Below are 27,426 nucleotides of genomic sequence, written 5' to 3' on the forward strand. Positions count from 1 at the left end.
AAAAAAAAATATAAAATGTATTAACAGTCCCAAATAGTGATACCAGTTTGAGAAAATTCTGAATAATACTGATCAACTCTGAATAGCATGTCACTTGAGTAATGACCTCTTAATGAGACTATATTCAAAATAATGCTTTGTCACTAGCTAATAACTGCCACTGTCTATTATAATGATACTACGTATAATGCCTGTGATTATTAATGATTTGCCTGTAATTAACTGATTTTAATAATGACTTTGTAATGGTCTGAATACTACTGAAGGAGGAACACTGTTTATTGTAATGTTACCACTTATAATGCTTGTGATTACTAATGATTTGACTGTAATTAACTGATTTTAATAATGCCTTTGTAATGATCTGAATACTACTGAATGAGGAACACTGTTTATTGTAATGAGTGCTTGTAATGCCCATGATTATTAATGCTATGACTGTAATTAACTGATTTTTAATAATGACTTCGTAATAACCTGAATAATACTGAATGATGATTCTATTCAATACTTGCTGGCCACTGAGTGCCAATAATTAATGTCACTCCACGAATTGTGATTAATTATGCCATTGATTAGCTCTTGTTTCCAATGTTGATACTTTGTAACCAGAAAAGAATGTGACTGTTTAATAATGCTTGGTAATTAATTAAGGCTAATAATTCTTACTATATTGAAATGACAAATGATTAATTAATTAACTGTAATTAGACAAATGCTTAATTAACGACAAATGATTAATTAACTGTAATTAGACAAACGATTAATTAACGACAAATGATTAATTAACTGTAATTAGACAAATGTTTAATTAACTGTAATTAGACAAATGATTAATTAACGACAAATGATTAATTAACTGTAATTAGGCAAAGGCTAATGATTATTGTAATGACAAATGATTAATTAACTGTAATTAGGAGAAGGTTAATGATTCTTGATTATACTCTGTAACTGAAAAGAATGCGATTATTTCATAATGCTTTGTAACCAGGAAAAGAAGGCTACTGATTCTATGTACAACAATTAATGAACATTTTTCTGTAATACTACATACTTGGTACAGAAATGTTCAATAACTGGGCTATGAATGCCACAAACTACTAATTAAGTCTGTAATTGTCAATATTATGTGACTTGATGTCCTTCACCTCATAAGCTGACTACCCTGAATTACTGCAATGTCCATTTGTCCTGTTTATCCTAGTGATCATGGAGCACTATATTTGGTTTTTGCACTAATTCTACGTTGGTGTGCCTTGTAAGAGTGTGGTGTTGACACGACATGCTGTCCACCACCATGAGCGATGAAGACATTATTATGGTCCCACTGTTTGGTGTACGTAATGTACTGCCAAAATGAAAACATGGAACATTACTACGACAGTTCAGTGTCTTTGCTACACTGATAAATTCTGATGGGAAAAGATCTTCAAGTTGTGTCACTTGGTGTTGTACTTCTGTGGAAAGATATGGACTTTCAGAGCAGCTGTGTGCAATCTAAAGTGCTACAACCATGATGCAATCCTTCCCTTTCCTATCCTGATTCTTGTCACATAAAGAAAAAATTTTTTTGGTAACATCATTTATGTTCATAGGTTATACATTTTTCGATTCGCTGAACTCCAATGCGAGTACACTTATGTCACTTGTCAACATAATATTTTTTGCCAGTCTGTTTATTTGTTCTGAATATGCTAAAGAATTTTTTCAGTGCCTGTGCACTTTATCTGTCAAATAATTTGTATATACTTTTCTGATTTGCTACTATGTTTTGTACTCACATTTTGTCTTTGTCTGATATATTTTGTACTTAGTGCGTGTGCACAACATTTAAATACTCTGTAAGTTATAGAATTTTGTTAATTAAAGAAAAATTTTGCCGCGCTTGGCAAGTCCAAATGACTCACCATCGCTGCCAAATTTTTGCCCCCCCAGTGGAGGGTTATGAAACACGTATGTAACATAGCAGCGATGGCGAGGCATTGTAGCATCTGTGACCAGAGAGTATGCGCTTGACCGCGCGAGTGTTGCGAGCGGTTCTCAGTCAGTCTGTCGTTGCGAGTCTGTCAGTTCAGTCGTTGCGAGTCTGTAGCTCTGTCTAGTTGAGAGCAGTACTCTGTTAGTAGTCGTCGCGTGCGGTACGTCAGTGGTCGTCATGCAGAGCGGTCGGTCAGTAGTAACAGCCCAGTGCGGTTGTATGATGTAGGCGGTCGGCAACACTGGTCAAGATGAGGAATAAGGTATACTGTTAATTAATATAATCATTAGATAATGAAAAATTTTATTTATTGTAATTATTCTCCAACAAGTCTCCCAATAATAATTTTTTATTTCAAAAGCATTTTCTCAAAAAATTTAATTTTTATTGAACTCAAGATTTCGTTGCACTTCCCATTTCATTCCACTTCTTTTGGAGAAAAATTCCACTAAAATCACAAAAAAAGAGAATATTATTATTTGCAATGCAGTTCCTCCAAGCGGTGCGCAACAACAAGAGCAGATATGTGACATCCATTTATTCTGAGGTAAGACTTTAATTCTGATTGTTTTACACAGGGCCAAAGACCGATATTTCGGTTTAATTGTATTTTCTTGTCACTGAACGGACTTTAAATTTTGTGAAGAATTTATATTTGAGTCAGATTGCGAATTTCACATTTTTGTTACCATTGTCAGTACATTTCATTGTGGGCAGGTTACGCATAGAGCAATGTCCATTAGCATTCATAATTAAATATTGTCGTGTTTCTTTCTTTCAAATTTTTGTGGGGAGGTTACACTTGGCTCCCATTTCTATTAAGTATTGCTTTATTTTCTTATAAAATTACGGTGGGGAGGTTACACTGGCTTACAAAACACTCGTTCGACCTATACTTGAGTATTGCTCATCAGTGTGGGATCCGTACCAGGTCGGATTGACAGAGGAGATAGAGAAGATCCAAAGAAGAGCGGCGCGTTTCGTCACAGGGTTATTTGGCAACCGTGATAGCGTTACGGAGATGTTTAGCAAACTCGTGGCAGACTCTGCAAGAGAGGCGTTCTGCATCGCGGTGTTGCTTGCTGTACAGGTTTCGAGAAGGTGCGTTTCTGGATGAGGTATCGAATATATTGCTTCCCCCTACTTATACCTCCCGAGGAGATCACGAACGTAAAATTAGATTCAAGCGCGCACGGAGTCTTTCCGGCAGTCAAGTGGTTCAAATGGATCTGAGCACTATGGGACTTAACATCTATGGTCATCAGTGCCCTAGAACTTAGAACTACTTAAACCTAACTAACCTAAGGACATCACACAACACCCAGTCATCACGGGGCACAGAAAATCCCTGACTCCGCCGGGAATCGAGCCAGGGAACCCGGGCGCGGGAAGCGAGAAAGCTACCGCACGACCAAGAGCTGCGGACTTTCCGGTAGTCGTTCTTCCCGCGAACCATACGTGACTGGAACACGAAAGGAAGGAAATAACAGTGCCACGTAAAGTGCCCTCCGCGACAAACCGTTGGGTGGCTTGCGGAGTATATATGTAGATGTATGTGAACCATCATTTCGTACTACAAGGTTTTTCGAATCTAGTACATCCACTAGCATATTTCAAACTGTGTTGACATTTCTGCCCCTCAGATTGCATGGTGGCCGTTAAAATCACCTAGTAGCAGAAGGGGTTTTCCGACGGAAGCAATGATTGTTGCTAACTGTTGTTTGGAAAGTCTGTCGTTAGGTACTTTGTATGCTGAGATCAAATTCAGATTAAGACGTTTGACCGCAGGCGTATACGCACTATTTGCAATGGATCGTGCTAAGTGCCAATATTGACAACAGGAATGTGGATATCTTGTTTTACCAAAAACAATGCACCGCCTTAGCCATTATCTCTAATGGCAGAGTAACCCGGGAGTGCGAACAGTTTGATTGGTTTGAACCCATGTTTCGGTGATGGCACTAATGTCTACTTTAGTTTCGAGCGAAATATGTTTTCTTTGTCTTAAGACATCCTGCATTCCGTCGGATGATTTTGTAGAACATTTTGGGGCGTAAGTAGGGGGGGGGGGGGGGGGGGACATATTTTGGATTGACATCGGGATTGCATCTGTTTGTATAGTAGGGTTGGCCCATTAGCAGCCTTCTGGTGAGAGATATATCATTCACCACAGCCATAATTATTCTTAAAATGTTGTTAACAAAGTTAATTCCGAAATCACCTTTTTAGTTGAGTCTGTGAAATTGTGGTTGGTTAGGGCTGGGACCAATTGGACAAAAAGGAAAGCAAAGTTCTGGTTTGTACAATTGGTCCTGCCACACCACGAATTGGTGTGGTCTTCAATGCTCTACGGAATTTACGCTACGCTTGTGGGGTAGTTGGGGATGCTGTTTTAAAGGAAAGGGCGGTGGTATCGGTGATCAGGCCGCTGGAGCCACCGTCCTTGACATCTACGCCATTGTCGGTATGACATATGTAGGTTAGCTGCTGCGGATCGCAGGTGGCGGTGCTGACAGTTGCATTCAGCCGCAGTTGAGTTGGGAGGCGAGAGAATTCTGTACCATGTCTCGTAAAGTTTGAGGGAGAAGTAACTGCATTCGTTTAAGGCCTGTTTTCATACACGGCTGCTGCCTCTCGGAAGTTAATTTTATTAGGAGACATAATTCTTTAAGATTTCCTTTTGTTTGAGATACACTTGGCAGAGATAGGGCCCTGTGATCACCGGTACAGTGTTTGCAGGCTGGCTGACTGGCCCTTCCACAGGAATCAATTTAATGTTGTTTTTTTTTCCTTGATGCAATAATTTACTAACAGCCGTATGATTTGTAGAAGTTTATTTTATTTTATGAACTTCCATGTGCTACACAGAGTCTGTGTCACCTGGCCACCAAGAGCTGTTGCAAGACGATTGATTCACGAATCCAGTTATATGTCTCCTTCCGTGTATAGCGATTTTACGACTATGACGAGTGGGGCCTGAAGATGGCATCAATGTAATGCCTAAACTGGTAGCACATAGAAGTTCATAAAATAAAATAGACTTCTACAAATCACACGGCTGTTGGTAAATTATTGCATCAAGAAGTTCATGCCAGCCGTCGTTCCACGATCTATAATGGATCAACGAAGATCAATTTTGTGTGTCCAAGCGTAGTATGCACACCTTGTGTTGCTTCTGCACTGATTGCTGCCATGTCCATATCGAAAACAATTATAGCGTTTGATGATAGGAAGAACTCCACGAACAGCTGGTAACATTGTTGTTTGTTAAAACACAAGCGGTTTCGCGGCCTGAAGAAGCGTCGTCACGTGCAATAACGTTAATATATCAAAGGCATACGCACCGCTTCTAGTCAAACTTTACTGTACAGTGAATATCGTCAAAAGTAAATTTTCATTAGGAGAGATGGGTATGCTTATGACCTTTTAACGTTGTTGCAAATGATGGTGCGGCTTTAGGCCGCGAAACCAGTGGTGTTTTAGTAAACAACAATTTTACCAGCTGTTTGCAGAGTTCTCCATAACATCTTTCCTGTCAACAGCTGTGGTTGCCCAGAATACAAAGTAGTTTGTGAATTGTAGTGTGGTAAATCGAAGGGTACATACCAGTACACGTTCACTGGCAGTGAACTCCATGATTATAAACGAACTGTAGGAGCCACTGTGATCAAAATGTCATAACACAAATTAGAGATGGCTTTTTTACATTTTTCCATTTCAGAAGTTTAATTTCATTAAATCTCCAGATGACAATAGCTTCGCAGCAACACGTCAGCTCCGATAGTATTTCGCTCTCCATAAGGTAAGGTTTAACATTATTGATTACGTCTTGTTTAGTAGTGAAGAAATTCGGAATACAGGCCTCTGTTTGCTTTGTCTAAGAAACAGTGTTGACCTAAGGCATTGGCAGATAATCCTGCTTTTCCCTGTCCCCGCATAAATGATTATTTGCTTCAGTAAAGACTCGCTCTCCCACCTAATGAGTTTTCCTAGTGCCGTAGGGTGGAGACTGCCTATGATGCTGTCTCTACCTTCAACAAATAAGATGAAAGGTTCTTTGTCAATAGTTGCGTACAAGTTAGGATTGCAGCTTACATGTTGGTGGGTTACGGTTCGCTCTTGGGTGCTCTCGACACGTACCACTTTCTCTGTTTTGTCCTGTTGGTCGTTGTGGTACGCGATAACTGCGTCCTAATCGCCTCACTGAATGGTGCAAGAAGAACTTCAATATCCATTGCTTCATTGTCCAGCTGGTTTTGTGAAGTTTTTAGAGCATCCGTATACGGTGGTTTTGGCAGCGTAGTAGAAGTTTTAACGATTCGGCACGGTCTGTGGGAGTAGAATAAATACCGGAACCAACCCTCATTGCACACACTGCGCAGGCATTAGCCGGATAGGAAGTGCTTACACCGTAGTGCACTGATATCGTTGTCTCTTCCGTTTCACAGAGCGTATTCTGGGAGGCACTGTTTACTCGTATATCAATTATACAACATTACAACGCAGTTCGCGGAACTGATTCGTCGTGTTTACAGAGAAACGAGTCTACCTCACAGCACTGTAGAGAAGATTGTACAGAAAGGGGCATTCACAGGCATACAAAGTTCAACTCCTGCAAACGTTGGCGCCAGATGTGAGGTCCAAACGTGCAGAGTTTGCTAGGAACATGCTGGAACGAATCGATGGAGACGGTGACTTCCTTAGTAAAGTTTATATTCCGATGAATCATCCCCGGGAAAATAAACAGACATAATGACAAGATCTGGGGGTCGCACAACCCACATATCGTGGTACAGCAGATAAGAGACAGCACGAAAATTAATAATACACGATTACTGGACCGCGTTTTAACTACTACTATCATCATTATCACCACATTCACCAGATATAAGGCCTCTTGCCTTTTTTGTGAGGTTAGTTTACGGATAACATTTTCACTTCTAGAGTTCCTGATGTGCAGTCTCTTGTGGCACGAATACGAGATTGCTGCAGAGGCAGTGACGGAAAAGAAGCTGGCAAATTCATAGATGTTCTACGTGTAACAAACGGAGCATATGTGAAAGCGTACCCATAAAAATCCTTATGAGTTTAGTTACCAGTTGCAACAAGCCGCATACCTTCATGTGGCAAAGTTCCTCAGAAATACATTTTTGTAACCAGTGAAAGAATTTACGCTCACTCTTTTATTTGACGAAATGTTCCTTACCACACAACTGTTGTAATAAATCTTACATTTGATATTAAATTCAACATTTAAAAGTAAGTGTAACATAAATAGTGGATATAGTTGTAGCTATAACAGGAAACGTCCAGTGGACTCAAGCTTAGGGCAGTGGCAGCAATGACCATAACAAGAGGACTGGAACAGGTAAAGAGGGTTAACAACTCTCCCTTGTCTACTATAGTGGTTCTGCATATAGGTAAAGATATATAATCGAACTATTTACGCAAAATGCAAGTATCTTTGCCATTCTGTTTGTCCGTATTGCTGTGTATCTCTCTTTCCTTCCTCCCTTTTTTTCTTAATAACTTACGTTTACTTTTTGTTGGTGTGCTTGTGAGTTTTGTGACACAAATTACAAAGCAACGACACTGACATCTCCACATCCACCCCCAGGTGTAAAAGTATGAAACCGGAATTTTCCTATAAATGGTGCTAGCCGTCACTGTAGGGCCCGTGAGACTGCGTCTGCAACGCCATCTGCTTCCTGTAATGGCTAACGACGAATGTCAACACACAGTAACCCAACTTCCATACAATGGTATCGGTTTAAATATCGTAAATATGTCAAGTTTTGTGCCTACAAACTATGATTTGCGGGCAGCATTAGTTTTCTGTTATTCTCTCGAGAAAACTGCTGAAGAGTCGCATCGAATTCTTGTCGAAGCTTTCGGCGAACCTGCTCTTGGGAAAACAAAGTGTTTCGAGTGGTTAAAAAATTCAGAGTGGTGATTTTGACGTGAGAAACGAGGAAAACCACCAAAAAAAATTGAAGGCAACGAATTGCAAGCCTTATTGGATGAGGCCTGCAAAGGACTCACACAACAATCGAATGTGACGCAGAAAGCCGTTTCCCTTTGGTTGAAAACTATGGGAAAGGTACAGAAAGTGGAAAAATGGGTTCTGCATGAACTGACTGAAAGACAACAAGCAAATCGAAAGACCACTTGTGATATGCTGCTCGCCAGAGACAAAAGAAAGTCGTTTCTATGCAAATATGGCGTTTCAGTCTTTGATCGCTATTCTTTATTTTCAATGACCGGTTTCGGGCTAGCTGCCCATGTTCAGATCATATATTGCATATGACAGCGAACCGATTTTTCTCTACTGAGTAGTTACTCTGTAACTGCAATATATGATCTGAAGATGGGCAGCTAGCCTGAAACCGGTCATTGAAAATAAAGAATAGCGATCAAAGACTGAAACGCCATATTTTTATTTAATGAACGATCGTGGAATTCCAATTAAGACAATCATGTCTAGTTTTGAAAAAGTCGTTTCTCCATCAAATGATGACAGGTGATGAAAAATGGATATATTTTGAGAATCCTAAGGGGCATAAATCATGGATGAACCCAGGCAAACCATCGACATCCACTGAAAGACCAAATCGCTTTGGAAAGAAGACAATGCTCTGTGTTTCGTGGGATCAGAATAGTGTCATCTATTATGAGCTGCTAAGACCTGGAGAAGTAGTTAACACTGATCGCTATCGACAGCAAATGATCGATTTAAAACGAGTATTACGTGAAAGACGACCAAAATATGGAGAAAGGCAACACAGTCATCTTGCTCCTTGATAACGCCCGATCGCACGCAGCAAAATGGGTCAGGGAAACGTTCGAGGCGTTCAGTTGGGAAATACTAGAGCATGCGGCTTATTTTCCAGACCTGCTTCCGTCCGATTATCACCTATTTGCATCACTACGACACGTTCTCGCAAAACAAAAATAAATAAATCTCGATAAATGTAGATGGCCGCCGAGTGAGATCGCAGATATTTTCTTCGTCCGCTGAAAGAACTTATTTAAAAGGAAATAGTGTCATATTTAAATCTTCTTTGATTTGTGTTCTTGCTGTAGTGTCCGTTATTGTCACACAATTGAATATTAGCGTTCCAGAAGAGCTTGTTCCTAAAAGAAACTTGTTCTTTATCTGAAGGTCCGATAATCAAGACATAACCTGAAAATTTGCGTGACATAAACGCAAAAAATTCTATTCAAGTTTTCTTGATAGAGCAAAATTCGTTTCAAAAAGACAGCTACTAGTTGCATCAGTGTCTATCATCGCAATAAAAGTGTAATTAAACGTTTCTAAATTGTATTTAACCAACACATTTCGTATTGTTTACTAGTTAGATAGCTATCTACGCCTAAATTTTCCGAGTTATAAATGTTTAAAAATCTGACCAAGCACGCCTGATAACGTAAATTCTCTAAAAGCAAAGTAATTACAAATTCATTCTTCTGTCATTGTATATCTACATCAGTACAAAAACAACAACCACCACACATGAACCTTTGTGTCGTTTTCTTTTGTTTACACACAGCCAATCTCGCGTCCTTGACAAATTTAAAACATTGTTTAAACTTAATTATTCTTTCGAAACTGACCATTAGTGAGATATATGGGAGCTGTTATAGGGTAGTGAGTAGAAGTATTTGTTGCAAATCTTGTAGGAAATATTCTCACGGGTAGGGGGGCGGGGAGATGGGGTGGGGATAATGTTGGGAGAACAGAAGAGGCTCTCTCCTGGAACTGCAGAGTATGCAATAGGAACATTTTCATTAGGGAATAGGAAAGGAAAATCTGTGCCCTTCAGGCACAGTTGGAGGAAGCAAGGAAGGAACTCACAAGGATCAAGGTAGGTAGGGGGGAGGAGGGTGGCTGGGAACTGGCAGCTGGTCGGAGAATAGGAAGAAAGAGAACGCGATCTGACAGTTTTGTCATCAACACCAAAAACAGGTATCTACCACTGCCAGAGTTAAGTGGAGAAGAGCCTCAGGTAGAACCAGAAGCAGGAAATGTGCAGCACACTTCAACCGAGGCCAAGAAGCCTAGCAATGTACAAAGTGTTAGGAAGAAGAAAGTCCTGGTGCTAGGTAGTAGCCATGGTCGAGTTGTAGGCCCTGAGTTACAGGATAGTTTAGGGGCAGCGTACCACACAATCAGCATCTTCAAGTCAAATGCAGGGCTAAGTCCTATGATAGAGGGACTAGGGTTTTTATGTAAGGACTTTACAAAATATGTAGTGATAGTGGGTGGGGCGGGAAACAGTTTGGACAGGAATGGGGCATATGACATAGGTGGTGACCTGGACAAGATAGCTTCCCTGACACACGGCACCCAAGTACACTTTGTTGAACTGTTCCGGCGTCATGATCGACCACACCTTCATATAGCTGTGAGGCGAATCAATGTGGGATTAGGGATGGCTCTGAGGACGGCCAACTTTCCTGATATTTCTCTGGTGCCCATCGGGACTATCAACAGATGGGGTTTCACTAGGCATGGCCTACACCTAAACAGTACTGGGAAGGGAAGACTGGTACAGCTGATTCATGAAAGTATAGGGGATTAACAGAAGTTCTAGATAAAGTCTCAAGTACCACGGTCAAAATAATTCTGTGTGGGGACATTAACATCAACACTAATATCATAAATGAATCTAGCAGCACCTTCATAAACATCCTTCAATGTTTTGGCATGTCCCTATTGGTCAATAGTGGTACAAGAGTTACTACAATTTCTGCATAAGTAATTGACCATGTGGCCACAAATATGGACAGAGAAAAATGTGATGTAGCTGTATAAGATCTTGGACTATCAAACCATCTTTGTCAAATAACAACAATAAAATCAGTTATCGAATGATTCCCTAAACTACAAGCCTACAAGCGACATCTATCAGAAATCAAAATAAAAGATATTCAAAGGAACTAGAAAAACAAAGCTGGGATGAAGTGTATAAGAAGACCAATGTAAATATTGTTTAAACTGAACTTGAAAAGGCATTTCCAAAAGTATGCATGTCTGTATCAACATCTCACAAAAACAGATGGATAACAGCAAGTATTAAGAAGTCCTCCCAAACACTTAAGCACCTCAGTTCTATGAAAAAGATTCGCTGCGCTCCAGAATTCTTAAATTTCTATCGTAGATACAAAAAGCTCTATAGGAAGGTGCTGAATGCTGCAAAAAAGTCATTTAATCACAAAATAATATGTAATGCAGAGAATAAAAGCTAATGAGTCTGGAATGTTATAAAAAAGGAAACGGGAAGGGGTAAACAAACGCAGAATAAGATGCTGTTAAGGGAGAGGGATAAGGTAATACACGATCCACAACACTTTGAAAACTACGTAAACAACCATTTTCAAGTATTGCAGAGAAGTTACAGCAAAAATTCCCCAAAACAAATATAAAACCTGTAAATAATGTTGCACTAAATAAAGTGATGTTACTTCCAACTACAGAGAATGAAGTCAATAACAACTGTTCAAAAACTAAAAATTAAAAGGTCAGTAGGCTTAGATGAAGTGCCAATGTGTGTACTGAGACAATGCACAGGGATTATACAAGGCCCCTTAACAAATATAATAAATGAATCCTTCACATTAGGAACATTTCCAGAGCAGTTAAACAGGCAAGAGTTGCACCTTTGCTTATGAAAGGTAATGCAGAAGATATAGAAAATTACCTGCCCATTTCCCAGCTGCCAGCATTCTCGAAAATTATAGAAGCAATTATGAAAGACAGACTAATGAATTGCCTGAATGAATACAATCTTTTAAGGGAATCACAGTTTGGTTTCCGAAGTGTCAAAAATACGGAGTCAACCATAGTAGAATACACAAAAGTTGTACTTGATGATCTTGATAAAGATGAGTGTGTCACAGGCATATTTTTGGATCTTTCTACAGAGTTGATATAGACGACCACAAGATTCTATTGAATAAATTAGACGTTTTAGGAATAAGAGGGGTAGCTAATGACTGGTTTAGATCACACCTAGCAGATAGGGTACAAAGAGTAGAGATAGCTCATACTTCAAATAGATCTAAACATGTAGTAAAAAAACTTATCAGAACCAAAATACGTTAATGTACGGTTTTCGCAAGGTAGCATATTAGGACCAATACTTTTTTTGATATACATCAATGACTTTCCCAGTAGTGTTACTCATGGTGAAAAAAATCTCTTCGCTGATGACAGCAGTATTATAGTCACTGAGAAAACGAGAGAACTTCTTGCTGAGAAAGCAAATGAAACTCTCAAGGACGTTTATGATTGGTCGATAAGCAATAAAGTAACAGTGAACATAAAGAAAACTAATGCCATGAATTTCGGTTTGAAGAGGAAAAATGACAGTGTTAAATTAAAAGTAGATGGCACCTCTATAGACTGTGTAACAAGTGCAAAATTTCTAGTAATGAATATTGATTCTCAGTTGAAGTGGTGTGAACACACAAAAGTACGTGCAAACAGAAAGTCATCAGCATTTTATGCCATTAGAATCCTATCATTAGTGTGTAACATCCAGTGTCTTTTCTACATCTACATCTACATCCATACTCCGCAAGCCACCTGACGGTGTGTGGCGGAGGGTACCTTGAGTACCTCTATTGGTTCTCCCTTCTATTCCAGTCTCTTGTTGTTCGTGGAAAGGATTGTCGGTATACTTCTGTGTGGGCTCTAATATCTCTGATTTTATCCTCATGGTCTTTCCGCGGGATATACGTAGGAGGGAGCAATATACTGCTTGACTCATCGGTGAATATATGTTCTCGAAACTTTAACAGAAGCCCGTACCGAGCTACTGAGCGTCTCTCCTGCAGAGTCTTCTACTGGAGTTTATCTGTCATCTCCGTAACGCTTTCGCGATTACTAAATGATCCTGTAACGAAGCGCGCTGCTCTCCGTTGGATCTTCTCTATCTCTTCTATCAACCCTATCTGGTACGGATCCCACACTGCTGAGCAGTACTCAAGCAGTAGGCGAATAAGCGTACTGTAACCTACTTCCTTTGTTTTCGAATTGCATTTCCTCAGGATTCTTCCAATGAATCTCAGTCTGGCATATCCTTTACCGACGATCAACATTATATGATCATTCCATTTTAAATCACTCCTAATGCGTACTCCCAGATAATTTATGGAATTAACTACTTCCAATTGCTGACCTGCTATATTGTAGCTAAATGATAAGGGACCTTTTTTTCATGTATTCGCAGTTATATTTTAATCATAAGTACACTCAATTCTTAGCTATGGCATTCTTTTTTGGGGAACAAACAGACAAGATATGAAAATAATTTTTAAACTCCAGAAAAGAGCCATAATAATAATAACCAAAAATACTACTCAAGCTGTTCAAAACACTGGGGATTTTACCCGCTCCATGTGAATACATATACCAGTCAGTTGTACACATTAAAAATAACATTGGCAATTACTGCACAAACAGCTCTGTCCATAACTATGCAACAAGAGATAGACTCAACTTACATTTACCAAGAAAAATTAAACATAAGACTCCAAACAGCATTTTCTACCAATGAATAGAACCGTACAAAAACTTACCAACAGAGATTAAATAAATAGCAAAAATACACTTATTTAAAAAAGGCAGCTAAAAAGTACGTATTATGCAATACATTTTATACATTGAAGGATTACTTAGATAAAACAGAGTAGGTATTTGATAAAAAAATGTTATACAAATAAATTATAAAAATAATAATAACGATAAAACATCCAACATTCCACATAACACTTTCGATTTAAGTTTTTTTCCTTTTTTTTCCTTTCTAGAAATACGTACCCCCAAGCTATGCATAGCACAGTACTAAAACCTCTTCCTGTTTCTGAGCTCAACATCTCACTCATTATGGAGGGATGCTGACTCAGTTTTTCAGGATAGCAAATGGGATTTGCAGTACAGAAAATGTCCCAGAGATCACCAGTGTGTGTGTCTGTGTGTATGCGTGTGTGTGTGTGTGTGTGTGTGTGTGTGTGTGTGTGTGTGTGTAATGAGTGAAGTGTTATAAAGCAATGTGTGTTTAGTGTGTGCAGTGACTGATAGTAAGATATGAGTGAACAGTGTGGCATTACATTATTTAATATGTTATTTGTTAAAAAAGTATTGTATACCAGTAGTAAATCTAATGATTGTCTCTAACTAGAAGTCTGTGAATATATGTGTATACGAATTAGCTTGGTTTAAATTGGTCTAAACTTGTAAATACTTTGGCATGTCCTATATCCTTGCAAAAAGAAATCTACGGATGACTAAAGCTACTGCTACTACTACTACCACTATACCGATTCAGTTCGCATGAAAATATACGAAAATGGCTCGCAGACTGGATCGCTTCAAAAGAAGAACTGTTTTTTTGGCGTGGCATTCATAGCCTGCCGGAGAGGTGGGAGCAATGCATAAATATCAGTGTAGCTTATTTTGAATAAAATATTGTTTATCAATTCCAAACAACAGACGTGTAATTGTTGCAACCAAATTCCGGATTCATACTTCTACACCTGGTAATCGAAAATCGTTACTTTAGCACCGAGATAGTGAACCGATGTTTGGATGGGGCGCTATTTCAGATTTCCTTCCAACTATCCCTGTTTCTGATTTTTCATCGTTTTCCTGTTATACCAGACCCCCGTTCATGGCTATGTGTGATTATAGACGTTTAACTTCTGAAAACAGTTTACATATCTAGCTTGTGAACTAATTCATGCGCGATCATCTCCGTCTTCACCGCGACTGCCCTTATGGCACTAAAACCTGATTACGTCGGTGTTTATTCAAGTGAACTTGTTTTGTAAAGAATGCTAACCTTTTCGAAAAATTTTGTTGGTTGTTTTAATTTTGCCAGTGTTATGTACTGCATACGTACATTGCTAGTTTTAATTTCGTTGGTTGGTTGGTTTGTTTGGAGGGAGGGGTCAAACAGCCAGATCATCAGTCCCATCAGATTAGGGAAGGATGTGGAAGGTAGTCAGCCGTGCCCTTTCAAAGCAACCAACCCGGAATTTCCTTGAAGCGATTTGGAGATATCACGGAAAACTTAAATCAGAATGGCCGGACACGAGTTTGAACCGTCCTTCTCCCGAATACGAGTTCATTTAATATCCATAACATTGTTATATTACACGTTTGTGTTTTAACATGCCAGTACGTGAGCTTTGAATGTGAGGAGCTACATGAATACCAAATACGACATAAAAGAAAGCTGTTCCTCTCTTTGTAAAATACTGTAGCATCTAATATTTTACGATAAAGACCACCTGTAGTTCCATAATCGTGTTAGAAAGCTGCTGAGAAAGCAAACAGAGCTTCATGGGAAATTTGAAGGTAGCCAAAGGTTCGTAAGGAGAGCTGTAGACGCAGCGCTCAACGAATTAGATATGTTAGACAATCCTAAACATTTTGGTCCGATGTTAAATCACTGAACAGATCAAAGCCATCTGTTGCGATACCATAATGGCATCGAAAAGGAGGATGACAGAGACTAGGCCGAAATATTAAGATCTCCTTTCCAAAATTGTTTCACTGAGAAAGCGCATACTTCGGTTCCTCCAATAGTTTCAAGAACGCAGTAAGTTAGATGTCGGTTAAGTGGGCAGCACATAGAAGAAAATCAAGTAAAATCGTGTTACAGAATAAAGGTGTCATGGGCCTGTTGGGATACCTACTGGATTCTTCATAGAGCATTCTAAATATCTTGCTCCTCAGATTGGTCTATTGTAGAACGCTGGAGGAATGAATCTTTCAAAGTGACTGCAAAACTGCGCATATCGCTCCTGATTTAAAGAGGGACCATGAGCTGACAAACATAACTAAAAGCCTATATTTCTGACGTCAGCTAGTTGGAAATTTATGGAACTCGCTTCATGCTCTCGTGTTGTTGACTTTGCAGAGACATAAAACCTCCTGTGTAGTAATCGATATACAGGGAGACAGTTATTGACCTATATGAAATAAAATCGTCGTAACTTTTGAACGGTTTGCGTTGGAGTATTCAAACTGCACGGTTGGCGTGGGGCATGATGGGAATTAGTATCCTCATTGTCGTTGATGGGTTCGTCAACAAGCAAAACTGGCGAATTTGGGGGACTGAGAATCCGCATTTCCCGATCGAGCAGTCCCTTCGCCCTGAACGGGTGACTGTGTGATGTGCAGTGTCCAGTCACGGAATAATTGATACGATATTCTACTGATGGGTAGCGCAGTCTGGCTCTGGAGTACCCAGAGGCCACTGGCATGGGCCTCGATTGTGTGCCATGTTCTCCGGATCTGAGTAAATGAGACTCCTATTTGTGGGGCTATATTGAAGACAAGGTGTGCAGCAATAACTCTAAAACCATTGATAAGCTGAAAACAGCCATTCAGAATATCGTCGACAGCATCTACGTTCTGACATGCAGAATTTCGCATTCGACTGCGCCACGTCATCGGTAAATCATGGCAGACGTATCGAACATGTCATAATCTAAATCCTAATATCTGTAGTTACGTTTACATGTGGAATAAAATGTGTGCACTCGGTAGTTTATAGATACTTTACGATTTTTTTTCATATAGTTCAAAAACTGTCACTGCAATGCAAGCTGTAACCTTCCAGCAGAAATATTTAAATGGGAATGGAGCCAAGTGTAACATCCCTACAAAATATAATAACTGAAAAATGTGAGCCAAGTGTAACCTCCCCACACACAAAAATATAATAAATAATAATGAAAATGAGCCAGGTGTAATCTCCCTACAAAAATTAAAAAATGAAAATGTGAGCCACAATTTAAACTCCCCACAAAATATTGTTAAATGGAAATGTGCCAAGCGTAGCCTCACCACAAAAAATTATAATTAAATGAATTTTTCTAATATTGTAACCTCTGAACAAAATTGGCTCCCATTTATTGTCTGTGTGCAGAAATGCATTCACACTTAATATTCCCACAAAAATTCTTTTCTCATTTAATGTCAAGTTCGAAACAGAAAAATTCCTAGACACCAAAATAATAAAAAAAGTTTTGTAACCTGATGAACTTCATGAGGACAGCGGCGCTGACCTTCGGCCCTGTATTCTGAATAACAAAAGCATAAATTCTTACCTCAATAAAACTGCAATCATATCTGCTCTTAATTAGTCATTTTTCGACACAGCTTCGTGCAATGCTGGCGTATATATATATATATATATATTTTTTTATTCTTGGATGCAGTGATAATGCATTGGAAATTCTTTAAATTGAAATGAATGCTTTTCTTTAAAAGAGTTGCTTTATATTATAAAGATTATTATTGGAGTATTTTTTTGAACAAATTAAATTTCAATTAACATACATTATTAAATATGCGCAAGGCTGCTTCTTTACCTTCTACAACAATACTCATCCTCCAGAGTCCTGACCAGAGTCGCGAGCAGAGCACACAGCCGACGCATGCCGACTCCCGCCGACTCACGCATACACCAGACGACTACCGACTCGCTACTAAAGCCGACCGACTACAACTGTCGACTCGCGCAGTCAAGCGCAGACTCGCTACAAGCAACAACTAACGATAAACTACTCTCTGGTCAGAGATTCTGTCATGCCTCGCCCATCGCCGGCAAAGCATACGTCTTACAAAGCGTCTGGAAACCCAGCTCACTCTGTTCATCCCACAAGGCAGCAATACCGGCATCCAAGTTGACGTCGAGATCCTTGATTTCCGGATGGTTTTCGATGTAGTTCTGCACTGTCACTTACGGAACAAAATACGGGTGGACGGAGCATCAGAAAAGCTTTCTGAATGGATCGTCATCTACATGTATATTCCGCAAGTCACATCAGAGCGTGTTTCGTAGAATAATTTGTGTACCACAGTCATTTCCCCCTTTTGCCGTTTCAGTGGCGTATGGTTCGTGGGAAGAACGATCGCTGGTAATCCGTGTGGACTCTAAAAAAAAAGGTTCAAATGGCTCTTACCATGGGACTTAACATCTGAGGTCATCAGTCCCCTAGACTTAGAACTATTTAATCCTATCTAACCTAAGGACATGACAAACATCCATGCCCGAGGCAGGATTCGAACCTGTGACCGTAGTAGCAGCGCAGTTCCGGACTGAAGCGCCTAGAACAGCTCGGCCACCACGGCCGGCTTGGATTCTAGTCTCTCTAATTTTAGCTTTACGGTGTTTTCGCGAGATATGCCTAGGAGGAGGAAATACACTGCTTGACTCTTCCAGGATTGTACCCTCTCGGAACTTCAACGGCAGACCATACTGTGGAGCAAAACGCCTCTCATATATCTTTTACTGAAGGTGCCTAGAGATTTCCGTGAATCTTTCGCGTTTGCTAAATGAACTTTTAGCGGAAAGTACTGCTCTTCTTTAGGTCTTCCCTGTTTCCTCTATCAGTGCTATTTGGTACAAAACCCATACAATATCCAAGTATTGGTCGAACTACTATTTTGTAAGCTACTTTCTGTGGCATATTCTGTATAGAATCGAACTGGTCTCCTATCAGGTCCAGTGATCTTCCTCCTACTGAGAGTTTGCTGTTACTTTTCTATCCCTCGCTCACTTGTTTCGTTCTATACCTGTAATTTTGTCGTTCGTGTTACAATTTAAAGGAGGAGCTGCACCGTAATCTTCCTCTGTGAAACAGTTTTGGAAAAAGACTATGATTTCACGGCCTTTTCTGTAATTCTGTTTTGATGCCATAATGGCCACAAGAGTGTCTGGACAGAAGTCCTCGATTCGTTTAGTGATTTAACGTAACGCCAGAATTTATTAGGATTTCTCTGACAAGTTGGTAGACAGAATTTTACTAAGTCAAGGTGTAGTGTATCACCCTCTTTGTTTAATCTCCCACCTAATTTAATTTATATACTGACGACCTAGTTATGAAGTGGAAAGGTGAAATACACTAAGGAATTAAAATAGGATTTAGCGTACCATTAAATACTCTGTTACATGCTGATGACCAGGTTATTAGACAGCAAACAGAAGAAAGCAGTATTTAGATTTAGCCAAAACACAGTATATTACTGCTTAAGTATATCTGCAAATAAGACAAAGATAATGGCTTCCGATGGAAACAATACAATCAGATGAAAAATAATAATAAATGAGAACATTTTAGATCAAGTATTCCATTTCAGTTATCTAGGATGTGGCATTAGTTTTCACTATGAGAAAGACTCTGGGAAGAAGGTTAATAAATATCAAGCTAACTATGAAACAATTGCAAGAGCTTCGGGAAGAAAAACGAGAAAAGAAACAAAAATGAAATTCCACAGATTCCTGGTTGTACGTACTTTTGTATAGGGTCCGAATCAAGGACGGTAACAAAAAAAGAAAAATTACATATACAGGCAGCAGAGATGAAGTATGTGAGACCTGTAAGCGGCTATAATAACATGGATAAAATAAACAACGAAGCAATAAGATCAGATTTAAAAATCTCTTCAGTTAATGACAAGATAGGAGAGGGTAATATGAAATGGAAGAACCATATTTATGGAACGACGGAAAATGACCGAAAATAGAATGCCAAAAGAAGATAATGAACTATCGCCGACTGGAAAGGGAGAAATAGGTAGATCTCGTAAGAAATGGATGCATGACTTTCGTATTCGTTAAACGCTACACGCGTTGCTAATTTTGTCTTCATTATGCTTTTGCAGATTCCCAGGAAACAGAAGATAGCGTGCTGTCGTTAACGATGATAACTACAACTTCGGGCGTAACCAAAAGGGGAGTTACAGGGCCTTCACCGTTCTCAACATATTTAAATGACGTCGTTGGTAAACTTGAGAAGACCACGAGGATGCTCGCGTATGATGGTGCTGTATACAGAGATGTCAGAAAAACTAGAAATCCATATCGAAATAAAGTAAAACCCACAGTGGATTGAACATTATGTAATGACTGAAAGTTTATTTACAACGTAAACAAACGTAACGTGTTGTGCACAAATCGGCGATAAGACAAGTGATTATCACACATCCATTAAATATGTTACAGTGGACATCCGACCGATTTAAAGTGGAGCGACGAAAAAAAAAAAAAAAGGTAGGAAAGGTAGAAACTGACAAGGAACTTCTTGAGTGCGACGTCGCAAGTTCAGTCTTTACTAAGGCTCATTTGAAAGTGTTGTGTTAACAACTATGACAGAAGAAGTTAACTGCTAATGACTCACTATGTTTGTCAGGAGGGTAACAGACTTATTGTGTGTACCGCGAGGGCGACAGAAAATGAGAGTCCGGGAGGTGAAAAGATAACCCTATTGTGGGATGTATGTATTACTCTTCACAAAATGGACGTTGTAGACATTCAAGAAATGTTCAGGACAAACCATTAACTTTGACCATGAACACCGAATGAAACATGGCGTGAGGCGGCCGCTGTGGTCGAGCGGTTCTAGGCGCTTCAGTCCGGAACCGTGCTGCTGCTACGGTCGCAGGTTCGAATTCAGCCTCGGGCATGGATGTGTGTGATGTCCTTAGGTTAGTTAGGTTTAAGTAGTTCTAAGTCTAGGGGACTGATGACGTCAGATGTTAAGTCCCATAGTGCTTGGATCCATTTTTTGAAACGCGGCGTGCCACAGTGATCACAAAGGTTCGCACCATCAAGACCGAAGGGGAACTCTTGGGAGTTACAAACCGAGCCGGACGTTCGACAAGGTACCCTCTCTTAAGAAATACATACAGAATCATACTGGTGTAACAGTGTGGTCAGAACTGGCGGAATGCAATGGCATGTAACCGAATGGAAACAGTTTGTTGTGGGGCTTATTGTAATATTGACTATCCTTCAAGGGGAAGCTGCAGACAGTGTGATAATACGTTTTATAGTCCCTGAAAGAAAACTAAATCCAGAGGCCGAATGTGTCCTGTGGTTTCAGGTTTTATAAATTGCAATGTCATACACTCTTCTGGAGGTTTAGTTTGCTTTAGAGAAGTATCATTTTTATGTGCAAACTACGAATTAAGGAAAAGAAAGTTATTTTGGCCAGCAATTGGTCAAAATTAGTGCCCTTATCATAGTTCTCTTACACTCATTTTCGCACTCTTGCTTGTAGTGTCGTAAACATTCCCTATTGCGCACACGAGAAACAACCGTAAGGGGCAGCTCACCTCAAGCTTCTCACGACATAATAAGACTTTCCAGCTAATTTACCATCCATATGAATAGTCAGCATAAGTTTATAAGACTCCGTTAAAGCGCTGATGTTAGTTGAACTTGATACAACTCTCTTGCTACCTCTCATTTTCAGGGTTCCTTTCAGACACATTTCCTCTTCAAATACCGATTGGTCGGAGTTGAAAACGAATTCCTTACTGACGATGATATATGTCTATGTATCTCGTCTACAGTTTTTCGGGCCAATTCGGCAGTTTGCTGCACATCAAGCTGAAACTTTGTTTGAAATTTCGCTTCCTTACGTCTTACGGTACTGCACCACTATTTGAAGTTGTGAAACCATCAAAAGCTTCCCTTGAAATAATTGTAATCCATGTCGCGCGCAGTCTGATTAGCATATAGTAGTAGGTCACTATCATACACATCCTGTGAATTGTATATCGAGCATCCTCGAAATCTGTTCTAATTGATATTTTACTCTGCTGTGGATGATCTTCCATGAATATAACTACACTCCTGGAAATTGAAATAAGAACACCGTGAATTCATTGTCCCAGGAAGGGGAAACTTTATTGACACATTCCTGGGGTCAGATACATCACATGATCACACTGACAGAACCACAGGCACATAGTCACAGGCAACAGAGCACGCACAATGTCGGCACTAGTACAGTGTATATCCACCTTTCGCAGCAATGCAGGCTGCTATTCTCCCATGGAGACGATCGTAGAGATGCTGGATGTAGTCCTGTGGAACGGCTTGCCATGCCATTTCCACCTGGCGCCTCAGTTGGACCAGCGTTCGTGCTGGACGTGCAGATCGCGTGAGACGACGCTTCATCCAGTCCCAAACATGCTCAATGGGGGACAGATCCGGAGATCTTGCTGGCCAGGGTAGTTGACTTACACCTTCTAGAGCACGTTGGGTGGCACGGGATACATGCGGACGTGCATTGTCCTGTTGGAACAGCAAGTTCCCTTGCCGGTCTAGGAATGGTAGAACGATGGGTTCGATGACGGTTTGGATGTACCGTGCACTATTCAGTGTCCCCTCGACGATCACCAGTGGTGTACGGCCAGTGTAGGAGATCGCTCCCCACACCATGATGCCGGGTGTTGGCCCTGTGTGCCTCGGTCGTATGCAGTCCTGATTGTGGCGCTCACCTGCACGGCGCCAAACACGCATACGACCATCATTGGCACCAAGGCAGAAGCGACTCTCATCGCTGAAGACGACACGTCTCCGTTCGTCCCTCCATTCACGCCTGTCGCGACACCACTGGAGGCGGGCTGCACGATGTTGGGGCGTGAGCGGAAGACGGCCTAACGGTGTGCGGGACCGTAGCCCAGCTTCATGGAGACGGTTGCGAATGGTCCTCGCCGATACCCCAGGAGCAACAGTGTCCCTAATTTGCTGGGAAGTGGCGGTGCGGTCCCCTACGGCACTGCGTAGGATCCTACGGTCTTGGCGTGCATCCGTGCGTCGCTGCGGTCCGGTCCCAGGTCGACGGGCACGTGCACCTTCCGCCGACCACTGGCGACAACATTGATGTACTGTGGAGACCTCACGCCCCACGTGTTGAGCAATTCGGCGGTACGTCCACCCGGCCTCCCGCATGCCCACTATACGCCCTCGCTCAAAGTCCGTCAACTGCACATACGGTTCACGTCCACGCTGTCGCGGCATGCTACCAGTGTTAAAGACTGCGATGGAGCTCCGTATGCCACGGCAAACTGGCTGACACTGACGGCGGCGGTGCACAAATGCTGCGCAGCTAGCGCCATTCGACGGCCAACACCGCGGTTCCTGGTGTGTCCGCTGTGCCGTGCGTGTGATCATTGCTTGTACAGCCCTCTCGCAATGTCCGGAGCAAGTATGGTGGGTCTGACGCACCGGTGTCAATGTGTTCTTTTTTCCATTTCCAGGAGTGTATATTTAGTACCTGCTCCTGGACAACGATAGTCCTTTACTACGTCTCACTGGGGATAGGATTTCTGGGTCCTTGTCCGACAAGGATGATGAACTACATGGCTCGACTCCTGTTTCGATATCACTTTCACTTGTTAACCACGTATCATCATTGTACTTATCATGTACATTGTACTCATAGTCTGTGTATACGACACCATACATTCCTTTGTCTCATATTGTAGAAACGCTAATATTTCGTCTACCTCTTCTTTCCTACTCTGTGAAATTCCATGTGTTCCTTTCTGAAGAAATATCAAATTCGGCAATTGTTTGTTTTATACATATCAAATTCGGCAACGCTTTGTTTAGCGCTGCCATTGATCTGCTTTGTATCAACACCACTAGCGCTGTGGCACTGTTGTGAGATGCTCGTCGGCTAAGAAGCTGAACTACGTTCTGTAACATCCTGTGCACACTAAAGGATGTCTCCAGTCCCATCTCCTTTTGCTATTAACGGACGATGTTGTGGTTGCATGGTATACAATATGTAAGTCGTCAAACATTGTAAACATCATTGGCCTTTTGCGACCTCGCAGTCAGGGCTTCCTCGTGAGATTTCTTGGAAGAATCCTCGCTCACTACGAAGGTACACTAAAGAATCCTGGTTTGACATTTAATTACCCATTGCTCATATATCTAGGATCCTTACTAGGTGTGCGCACAAGAAATACAGAATATACAAAGGAGAGCAGCGTGTTTTGTAACGGGCGAGAACGTCACGGAGATGCTCATTCAGCTCTAGTGGCAGACGATAAAAGGCAAACGTTTATAAAATAAATAAATAAAATAAAATAAAATATTTATTATTAATTCTGTATGATAGTGATTGGTTGTAATTAATATCTGCTTATCTGGAACGTGGATGTTTAATTATTTGGTATCAGACGCTTGACAATGGCTTTTTCGTAAATGCAATGTTATTCGTAGTTGACCGTGAAATATGACTCAAATAATTTAATTCGTATTGTATTTAATTCGTTTCCAAAGACTGCTGCGGTAGGTGCGGACTCAAAATCTAAATCTCAATATTAGAATAATTTGCCAGCCATGTCAATACGTCGTACAGAGGTGACTGTCTACTAAACATAAAAAGGTTTACACAGTTAGTTAAATCAGATATATTCAACGAATAAGCCTACAGTTAAATAATTCTACTTACTTTCATAAATATAAATTCTTTACAGAATCTAGTGCCTAGTAAGATTGCAACTCGCAGTGTTCTTATATAACATCAAATATGGCAGTGTACCAGTTAATAAAATATACGTGCTTCCCGCACCAGCTATTCTACTTGACCTACTCCTTCTTAATGAAACATAAGAGTGTCATAATTGTATTTTGTTTCATCAGCGGCATAGCGCTGCAGTTCTGTGCCATAGGCTTTATTTATTTGTCAGAGATTAATTATTTAATTAAGATTTCGCGTTTCCGAGGAAACTCACGCACGGCATGCAAATGTGCCTTTATATTGCTCCTGAATTGCGAGGCGAAAGGACACACCTGCAGGCGAGCAATTCACTTAAAGGCACAAGAAAATCTAAGTTATCTACAACTATTGACATGACATACATTACACAGTAAATTATATATAAAATTTGAATGACGCGCGTGCGCCGTAAAAGTTTTTATGTTGGCAAAATAGAGTGCGCGCATGCGCAGAAGCGTCTATGTGACTCCAGCACTGCCGTTATATCGTAAATTTAGATCACGCGGCACAGTATTGCAGTTCATATTGTTCATGTGCGCGCGCGTTTCTTAGTCATTGCATACAGAAAATAATTCCACCAAGATTACATATGAAGAGTACATTCTATGACAGGTAACTTAATTTTAAAATTACAATATTTGTTATAATACAATACAACTTTAAATTGTTGAACGTTCTTAGTTACATAGTATTGCATTGAAATGTTTCAAAGAAAAATGTCTTTATGTTTCAGGTGCGTTGACCTATACACATCGTGTCGTTATTACAGTTTATATTCATCTGCTGCACAATAATTTTTCACAGGTTAGTGTCGTCGTGGTAAAGTTTTTTGATCACAGTAACATCGCTGTATAACAACGTAATTGATACATAAGCATGTCGATTTCCTATTTCCAGTATAGTCGTTGTGATGCAGTTCGTTGTGACAACAAGCATTGTTTATTACAGATCGGACGTGACCCGTCGAGTAATTGGTCCATATGCAGTTCGTTTTCAATATTCCGTGGAAGCTTGGTTGCAGAACCTCGGACGGCGCATAGCTGGCGTCGATCCTTGGACAGTCCAGGTAAGTGTGTCCGTCACATTTCGAGAACATTCCATTCCCTGAAGTTCCAACCAAAATTCTTCCACCCGCCGTGTTGTTTTCTGGACAGGCACGTTGTGACCATTTAATCCGGTTAACATCTTGAAGTTAGATACTGTAGTAATGTCACTAGACGATGCATTAATTATGCACTTCACATTTTCAGTTTTTTGTTAAATATAGCTCACCTAAATGTTCGTAGTTACTTATCAAAGAAATCGTTCATCGCGTTTACAAAGGAACGATGCATTATGAATATCATTAACAGTTTCTTTCACATACGTTTCTGCGTAGTTGCAGACTTAGTAATGTACGTTAATGTCCGTGAACAGTGGTTCACTATGCAATGTTTTTTTAATTTTTTTTTTTAAGTTTCTCACATTTTGGCACTCGATATCGTTCAAATTTTCACATAGTAACAGTTACATTATACATCATTTTTCAAAAAACGTAAGTAATCATACATATACACGTCACATATTTTCTTAGCATAAACAAATTACAGTTACACATAAACATGTTTACATCATCATTACATAGCTATAAATTATTACATTATGTCACATTTGATTACATGAATTGCAGATATTTACGTTCTCTTTAACGGTTTTGCTGGGATTTTATCGATGTTTTTTTTTGTGATGTCATCTGAAATTAAGATAGGTTAGACACAACATTCACTATTTCAGTAGACAAGACCAGGCGTTTTCACTACTCAATAAATATTCAAAATAATAAGAGACGGAAAACTGTTAGATTCCTCGCGTTTTGTGCGTGTGTGTATAGTGTCTGTGTGGCCTTGGCTACTGGTAGATGCTTTTCTTGCTGAGAGATGTGCGTCTAATCTATTTCTCGAAGTAAAAGATCCCTTCACAGATGACGTCTGTCGGTTCGTCAGGTGTCATACCAAGTCAGTGGTACATTCAGTCACAAATGTTGAAAGAAAAGTTCTTCTGTCTTCAACTGCGTCACTGGTACAGCTGAAATGAAAATTTCTATATTACTTATTATCTATGTTGTAGCAAACAGAGTTTTGCGAGTTGCTTAGCAATGTTTTCATGGATATGACTTTGACATTATTTAGCATGAAATACTCTAAGATCTCGGTGTGCGTATAGCCCAATAATTTTGTTAGTTCTAGGATGTTGTAACAGATACGCACCAGGATGCGGTATGTTAACAATAATATAAGGTCCTTCATATAGCAGACGCCACTTAGCATTGCGTCGTTTGAGTGCTACAGATTTATGATGAGTACGAAGTAGTACAAGCATTCCTGCCTTGAATTTTTGTTTTCTTTTTATTATGTTTGTGTGATGTTTGATCGTATCTGTGCGTGATGTGTCAGTGTAGTCAATACTTCTTTTATTTTCTGTTCAGGTGTGATTTCTGTGGTGTCACCGCCAGACACCACACTTGCTAGGTGGTAGCTTAAATCGGCCGCGGTCCATGTAGTACATGTCGGACCCGCGTGTCGCCACTGTGATCGCAGACCTAGCGCCACCACCAAGGCAGGTCTCGTGATACGAGAGTGGACTCGGCCCCAGTTGTACGAGAACCAAGCTACCGCCCAGTTGTACGCGAACCTAGCTATCGCCCAGTTGTACGAAGCCTTTCTCTCTCATTAGCCGAGAGACATAATAGCCATCAGCTAAGTTAATGGCTACGAACTAGCAAGGAGCCATTTGTATCAGGGCCTATAGCTTACGAGTAATCAAGAGAGATGTATTCCGAGGAATCAATAAAAGTTAAGTAAAAAGCATCTACATACTTTTCTTCTTATTCATTCATAAGTTTTTATGTTCCAGACTTCACGCCCGTATGCTTATTGCCGTGCGTGCACTATCGGCTACAGCTTTAGTTTAGCATTCCTTTTCAGCAATCAACATCACGGTGTCGGTCCAGCAATCGACACTACAATTATTGGCGACGAGATAAAGAGTTTGTATTACTTCGTATGTAACAGTGAAGTCGTTTTCAAGTGTCCTGATTGCTTACATTTAATTGTGTCATGGCTTCGCCACACTCTCCAGATGTA

This window comes from Schistocerca piceifrons, chromosome 7 (assembly GCF_021461385.2).
Source record: "Schistocerca piceifrons isolate TAMUIC-IGC-003096 chromosome 7, iqSchPice1.1, whole genome shotgun sequence".
NCBI classification, from domain to species: Eukaryota; Metazoa; Arthropoda; class Insecta; order Orthoptera; family Acrididae; genus Schistocerca; species Schistocerca piceifrons.